Source organism: Papio anubis, chromosome 3 (assembly GCF_008728515.1).
Source record: "Papio anubis isolate 15944 chromosome 3, Panubis1.0, whole genome shotgun sequence".
Lineage (NCBI taxonomy): Eukaryota > Metazoa > Chordata > Mammalia > Primates > Cercopithecidae > Papio > Papio anubis.
The window spans coordinates 3,788,753-3,796,545 of record NC_044978.1 but is presented as its reverse complement, the minus strand read 5'-3'; the positions used below and the strand labels follow the sequence as shown (position 1 = coordinate 3,796,545).

General features: G+C 46.8%; 1 non-coding gene across 1 annotated transcript; it reads right to left on the bottom strand.

Moving 5' to 3' along the window:
- Nucleotides 1-562: 562 nt before the first annotated feature.
- Nucleotides 563-710, bottom strand: LOC116274401. The gene has a single exon (XR_004183005.1). It is a non-coding gene; the product is annotated as a U4 spliceosomal RNA (small nuclear RNA).
- Between the last annotated feature and the right edge of the window lie 7,083 nt (nucleotides 711-7,793).

The following is a 7,793-nucleotide window of genomic DNA, read 5'->3' as shown; positions in this document are numbered from 1 at the left end:
TTGAACCCAGGAGGCAGAGGTTACAGTGAGCCGAGATCGTGTCACTGCACTCCAGCCTGGGCGACAGAGTGAGACTCTGTCTCAAAAACAAACAAACAACAACAACAGCCAGAATGTAGCGAATTCTTTAAGTCTGAGTGTGAGCTTGTGTGCTAGATGGTTGAGAAAGCCCCGGGGGGCTGGAGACACAAGGAGAACCTGCATTCACCTAGTGTTAGCTCTTTCCACTGTCTCCACTGTGTGCTCCTGAGGAAGATCTGGACAGGGCAGGACACTCCAGCTACTGTCCCTGACACAGATTCTGCTTCTGGGGGAGGGGAAGAAGCAAAACTGTTCGCCCTTGGGGAAGAGCTGGAAAATACTCAGCTGTAAGATCCAGTGCTGGATGCAAAGCAAAGGCAGTTACCACAGGGAAGGCAGCTGGGAAGCTTTGCAGTTGGGAGGAATAGCTGCTGGGCAAAGTGACACCATTGATGTGTCTCTGTGGAAAGCTCACTATCACCACCTGCCTCTTAGCCCCTACAAGCCCAGAGAACAGGCAAAGTGCTTCTGCGGAGCTGTCTAGAAAAATCTAGTGCTTCTGTTGCCAGGTGTGTGAAAATATCTCAACTTCTCACAAGGTCCACTGCCTTGTGCTGTTCATTTTCAATTAGCAATGATCGCACCTTGGATAAACCTCATTGGCTACAATACTGCCACTGCACAGAGCTACGCTATTCATTTTCTCCACCTAAGACTCACGAAGCGGGGGACGGGGGGGCAGTCAGACCTTAGCTACAAGAGGCTGGGAAGTGTAATTTTCATCCATCTTTCTTTTTTCTTTCCTTCCCTCCCTCCTCTCTCCCTCCCTCCCTCACTTCCTTCCTTCTTTCCTTCCTTCTTTTCCTTTCTTCTTTCTCGTCCTTTCTTTCTTCTTTCTTTCTTCTCTGCCTCTGCAGCTCAAACAGGCCTTCTAGCTGTAGTTCAGAAAGTGATTCCATAAATGGGTTGGAACAGGAGTTGAAAAGCCAGTCCATAATTTCTACTGCACCTCCCATCCCACTAAATACCATGACGTCAGAGACCCTGTTTATTTCCTTTACAGTGCCACAGCACTTACAACAAAGCAAAATACACATAATGGTGGTTTATCTTTACTTATTTAATGTCCTCCTCTGCCCCATTCACTTATAAGTTCCACTCATGCCTCGTATAAACAAAAAATAAAACCCTAAGCCCTCCACCAACTGAATGGACCCCTTCTGAGCCAAGGGGACCTCAGATGATACGGTTTGGATGTGTCCCTCCAGATCTCATGTTTATGTGATCCCCAATGTTGGAGGTGGGGCCTGGTGAGAGGTGTTTGGGTCATAAGGTGGATTCCTCATGAATGGCTTGGTGCCATCCTCGTGGTAATGAGTGGGTTCTTGCAATATCAGTTCATAGGAGAGCTGGTTGTCTAAAATAACCTGGCACCTCTGTGATTGCCAGACAGGTGCTTCTTGCCGGCCACACAGACAAAATCAATCCACGGAGACCATGGTGTTGCAGTAGAGAAAGAGTTTAAGTGACAGGAAGCCGACCCACATGGGAGGACTGGAGCTATAGTTGAAGTCGGTCTCTCTGAAGGCTCAGAGGTCAGAGTCCTTACGACATTCTGGTAAGTGGGGGATTAGGGAATGGGTGCTGCCGACTGGTTGGGGATGAAATCGTAGAGTGTGGAAACAAGCCCCATCCTCTGAGTCAGCTGCTGGGTGGGGCCACAGGGTCAGGTGAGTCAGGAGTCCAGGTGGGGTCTGTCTGAAACACATCTCAAAAAATCCACCTTAGGTTCTACAGTAGTGATGTCATCTATAGGAGCAATCGAGAAGGTCTCAAATCTTGTGACCCCTGGCCACGTGACCCCTGAGTAGTAAGGGATTGTAGGAACAACACCTGTCTCTTAGCAGGTTCAGGCCCCTCCCATAATCCTCCCCATGAGGTCTTTGATTGGTTCTAGAAAGGTGGTTCAGTTTTGGGAAGGGCTGTTATCATCCTTGTCTTAAGGGTAAACCATAAACTAAATTTGTCCCAAGGTTAGCTTGGCCTACACCCAGGAATGACCAAGGACAGCTTGGAGGTCGCAAGCAAGATGGAGTCACCTACGTCAGATTTCTCTCACTGTCATCATCTTTCCAAAAGCAGTTTCACCTCCCCGCTCTTTCTCTTGCTCCCTCTCTTGCCCTGTGATACGCTGGCTCCCCCTGAGTCTTCCACCATGACTGGAAGCTTCCTGAGGGCTCACAAGAAGCAGATACTGGCAACACACTTCCTATACAGCCTAAAGAACTGTAAGCCAAAGTAAACTTTTCTTTATAAATTGTCTAGTCTCAGGTATCCCTTTAGAGCAATGCAAAACAAACTAATACACCAGAGAAGCCTGAAAAACTGAATTCCCCACCATGATTAGAAGGGATGTCAGACACACCTCACTATGCCCCCTCCCTTTGGAGTTTAGGCACAATTGACCAGCATTAACATGAAGACAGAGATCATAATGCTAACAAATCAGTCTCCATGGCAATAAGATTACAAATTCCAATCTGACTCTGGGACAGCATCGTATGACAAATAGCACTCTCTGAAGGAAATCAAACGTATTTTAACTTAAAATACCTTTCATTGACATATTTTGAAATGGCCCTGCAAAGCCATCTTTCATGGAGGAAGTTTGTATCTGCAGAGAACCTTCATTCACACAGCCTGGCCTTTCCAGATCTAGGAGAGATTAACTAAGAGTCTGACACCTGGCCTGGCACGGTGGCTTACGCCTGTAATCCCAGCACTTTGGGAGGCTAAGGCTGGTAGATCACAAGGTCAGGAGATTGAGACTATCCTGGCCAACATGGTGAAACCCCGCCTCTACTAAAAATACAAAAAATTAGCTGGGCATGGTGGCGGGTGCCTGTAGTCCCAGCTACTCGGGAGGCTGAGGCGGGGGAATGGCATGAATCTGGGAGGCGGAGCTTTCAGTGAGCCGAGATCACGCCACTGAGCTCCAGCCTGGGCAACAGAGCAAGACTCCGTCTCAAAAAAAGAAAAAAAAAAAGAGTCTGACACCTGTTAAGTTCTGAAAAGAGACATTCAGCATCTATTCTCTCTGAAGGTTGCTACCTGGAGGCTTCATCTACATAACAAGGACCTTGGCTTCCACAACTCCCCTTATCTGAACTCAAGCATTTCTTTCTACCAACTTCAAGCCTTTAGACAAAGTTTAACTGTTTCAACCAGTTGCCATCAGAAAATCTCTGAATCTACCTATGACTCTTAAGCCCCCCACTTCTCACCTTTGAGATATCCCACCTTTCCAGGCAGAACCAATGTACACTGTACACGTATTGATTTATGTCTTTGCCTGTAACTTCTTTCTCCCTAAAATCTATAAAACCAGCCATAACCCGACCTCCTCAGACAGGCTCTGTCAGGACCCCTTGAGACTGTTCCTTGAGTCATGGCCACTCATATTGGTGCAGAATAAACCTCTTCAGCTGTTCTACAGACTTTGGTTTTGCCAGTAACACTCACGCTTTGTGCTTCATCCACCTTGTCCTTGGGGTATCCTCACTCTAAACCACAGTGTTTAGTATATGGTTGGCACTTGATACATATTGCTGAGTAAATATGATCAGGCCCTTTAAGAACTGGGTAAGAACAAAACAAAAGCAAGACTTCCCGACTGCCCTTTCTATGGAAAATAAATACTTAGATGTACAGACATATTTATACTCAACTTCCCAAAAGGAAATGTGGGGAGGGATGAGATGATGTCTGCTCCAGTGAACTTGCTTGGAAGCAGCAATTTTGATCATGGAACTATTAAAATGTGTGTGACCCTCCAAAAAAAAATAAAGAGGAGGGGAAATAGTTCCAATGTTCCAAACCCCCTCTGCAGGTCTGAAACCTATGTCACTGGCAGGTCACCCTCCTGGGAGTGCCCGCCTGCAGCAAGCCCGTGTTTGGCGGTGCCTGGACGCCTGCAGCGTTGCTCCTGCGTCTCCATTAGCGCTGGCACACACTCCCGCAGCCTGCGCCAGCTGCTCTTCAAACAGATTCACTGGCAACAGAAAAGGAAGAAAAAAAAAATCCAAGGTCTTAGGGTACATTTTTTTCATTCTCTTTCTACAGCTAAAAGGAAGCTGGAAGCTTGAGAAGGATTCACAGTAGCTGAATAATAGCCAGAAAGGGAGATTAGCAAGAAACATTGTGAGAGCTGGGAGATTTTTCTTGGGTTTAGCACGAGAAGAATGTAGTGCTGTGTGTGTTCCACTTGCTCGTTCTGTTGGTGTCTCCCCTCCCTTGGCTCCAGAGCCCCTGAGCGCCCTCCCTCTTCCTTTGCCAGGAAGGGATTGACACGGGGTCAGTCATGAAGACGCTGTCTCCCAGCCCCCGCCCAAAGGTCACAGCAGGAGGCTGGTGCAGGCTGCATCTCAGGCTGCCAGTGGGGAACAAAGACAAGGCCGCTCAGCTCTTTTCTGGCGACACAGGGAGAACAGTAAATCCCCTGGTGCCGCAGAGAGACCTGGACTTGGCGTGGAGACGTGCTCCTTCCAAGTGACTAATGGTCAGATTTTCATATTTCATAAGGCACGCCAGCAATGAACAAGCAAGCAAATGGACAGCAAATTAAGAAAATTACTCTAATTTATGGGTAACAATCAGCTTTCATTTTCCTTTTTTCCATGGAACTTCTCCCTAATGACCTCCCCTCCTACAGCTGTGTCATTTGGATAAACTCACATCTCAGACATTTTTTAATGAAATATGAGGCTATTTATGAAGGAGGAAGGGGAGGAAAAAGAGAGCTCCTTGTGCTCCTCTCCTTCATAGTGTGGATGGTTCATAATGAGCACAGTGTCTTTTGAAATGTACTTTAAGGTGTATTTCTATTTCCCGTACATCTTCATGCTCTGGGCGTCCCAGTCACTGAAGCTGTGGGTTTCAGCGCTCCAAGAGTAAAAGGGTTCAGGAAATGCGACCGCAAAATATACTGATTGCTTCAAATGGAGGGCACTGGAGGAGCAGCAAATGCAGCCAAGGGCTTTCTCTGAACCTCCCTATCTGTCTAAAAACCCAGCTCTCCAATAGAAGCTCAATTGTCATGCATCTCCTCCCGGGGAATCTCATCAACCCGGGAGAATTATCCAGGAGAGACTTGGGGTCCACAGGACATCCAGGCAGACTCAGTCACAGGCATCACCCAATCACCTTCCGCCAGGTCATTCACTTGCCCCAAGCTTCCTGCCCCTCCCCTGTTTCCCTGGGGAGAGGGTGTGTGGGCTTCCAGACCTCACTGGGTTTTGAGATCTCACTTTTCTTCCCTGGGGAGAGGGTGTGTGGGCTTCTAGATCTTTCTGGGTTTGGGCACTCACTTTTCTTCCCTGGGCTGCCCCTGTGCATATAATACATGTGTTTGCCTTTTCTCCCACTCATCTGCCTACTGTCTGCTTATTTCGTAGATTCAGTTCTCAAACCTTCAGAGGGCAGGGGCTATGTCTTCCCTCCCCTGCAAGGGAAAAGTGACTTCCTGCTCTTCCGGTTTACAGTTATATGCTTGGACAATCAAACCTGATTTTTGTTGCTGTCTGCAGCAAGACAGTAAGACCATAGGCTAGACTTTGGAGAGAGGAAGAGAGCAAGCAAAAGTGAAAGAATAGGAGTGAGCAAAAGTGAGCAAGAGAGAGAGAGAGAAGAGAGAATGTTATGGATCTCTTAAACATACGCGGAACCCAGCCTAGACGTCTGTGATCACACGATTGGTCCCAGGAGGGGAGGTGGGTTGCCTTTGTACCCGGAGGGCATGGCCAGGAGACCCCCGCTGCTGAGAGCAGGAGGAGGATGCAATGGATGGGAGGGGAGCAAACTGCTGTTCTGTTCCCTTTGTGCTGAGAGGCGGTGGAAAGAGGGGAGAGAGGCAATGTGGGCAACCAAGCATTGAGGAAACTGACCGTTTACTGAAGAAGAGATTTTAAATTAATAAATTGGATTGAACAACATCTCGATTCACAGTCCTGCCCCATTCCTAACGCTGGCAAGTTCAGGCTCAGGAGTGAGATGTGATCACTAGTAGAGAAATTGAGAAGTCACATGTATTTAACCCACGAGACTGTGATGTGAGTGAGTTTGCTACCCAGCCACGGTTAAACTTAGCCAGCATCTGCATGTCTATTTTATTGATGGGATAGCACTGTAGGAGGCAAAAGGAGATTGTGAAATGACACTGAGATCATAGTGATAATCTTATCATCGACAAAAAGAGTCAAACACTATAAAATGTTTGAAGAAAGTTATTCTGAGCCAAATATGAGTGACCACGACCCCAGGAACAGTCTCACTAGGTCCTAAGGACATGTGCCTAAGATGGTCGGGCTGCAGCTCGGTTTTGTGCATTTTAGGGAGACATGAGACATCAATCAGTACACGTAAGGTTCACGTTGGTTCAGTCCAGAAAGGCAGAACAACTCACGTTGGCAGGGGGAGAAGAAGTGGATTCGAAGATTTTCTGATTGGCAATTGGTTGAAAGATGTCAGTTATTATCTAAAGAGCCGGAACCAGTAGAAAGGAGTGTCTGGGTTAAGACAAGCGGTTGTGGAGACCAAGCTTCTTCTTATCCCGATGAGACCTCCAGGTGGCAGGCTTCAGAGAGAACAGATTGTAAGTGTTCGTTATCAGACTTAAAAAGGTGCCAGACTCTTAGTTAATTCTCTCTGGATCAGGGAAAAGATGTGGAAAGGGAAAGGGGTTCTCTACAGAATATAGATTTTCTCCACAAGAGATGGCTTTACAGGACCATTCCAAAATATGTCAAAGAAATTTATTTTGGGGAGAAATACTTCCATTTCTTTCAGGGCCTACTCTCTGTCATGTTGGTATCTTATTGCTAGAAAGTGTGTGTTTTGTTAGCCTTAAGGTTTCTGTTTTAATGTTAATGCTGGTCAGCTGGGCTGGATGCCAAAGGGAGGAGGGTATAACGAAGCATATCTAAACACCCCTTCCCATCAGGGCCTCGTTTATCGGGTTAACGTTGGAATGCCCTTGGCCAAGAGGAGGGGTCCATTCAGTTGGATGAAGGGCTTAGAATTTTATTTTTGGTTTACAATGTCCTTTCTCAAAAGGAGCCTTTTTGTTTGTTCTTCGTGCCATTGTTGCAAGGCTCTGAGGCAGTTAAAAAAGAAAAAAGATATTGGGCACATCAATGGTTCCCTGGCCTCCCAAGGAGGAGCAGAGCATTTTATCAATCATGGTAAAGATTATAATAAATCCCATCAAGTTCAGGTCAGTTCAGTATCTTGACTGTTTTTCAGCAGTGATCTGAAATGGCTTCACCTGGGAAGAAGAGCCGGCAACTTCTGGTTTCTCTCGTCAGAACTCCCAGCGTTCTATTAGCTGTTAGAAGAATCTTCATTTTCTCATGACTGACTTCTGTGCTGTGACTTGCAGACTACTCTAGACTAAAAGGTACTTAAGGAAATAAGAACAGGAAATTCAGAAATGTGATTAACACACTCTGAGGGAAACTGGGCCAACTATCTAAAAACAAAGGCTCTTCCTCTCTCTCTCTCTCTTTTTTTTTTTTTTTTTTGAGACAGAGTCTCACTCCATCACCCAGGCTGGAGTGCAGTGGTGTGATCTCAGCTCACTGCAACCTCCACCCACCGGGTTCAAGTGATTCTCCCGTCTCAGCTTCCCAAGTAGCTGTGATTACAGGCGCCCGCCACCATGCCCAGCTAATTTTTTGTATTTTCAGTAGAGATGGGGTTTCACTGTGTTGGCCAGG